Raw genomic sequence first — 209 nt, 5'->3', positions numbered from 1 at the left:
ATATATTTATTATAGCCCTGTTATTGTCTCAGTAAGAAGACGTTTGAAGTGAACTTTTCAATCAACTCTAGGAGAAAGTCAAATGGCTTGTCCCCACTGCAGTCCGAGCCTGAAGTGAGGTAGCTTAGTTAACCTCTTCAGATATTGTAGACTCAGACTTGTCTTTATTAATCCTTTTGGGATGACTCCCGCAAGAAAATTGAAATTTC

Source organism: Etheostoma spectabile, chromosome 22, assembly GCF_008692095.1.
Source record: "Etheostoma spectabile isolate EspeVRDwgs_2016 chromosome 22, UIUC_Espe_1.0, whole genome shotgun sequence".
NCBI lineage: Eukaryota > Metazoa > Chordata > Actinopteri > Perciformes > Percidae > Etheostoma > Etheostoma spectabile.
Note: the sequence above shows the minus strand (reverse complement) of the source record.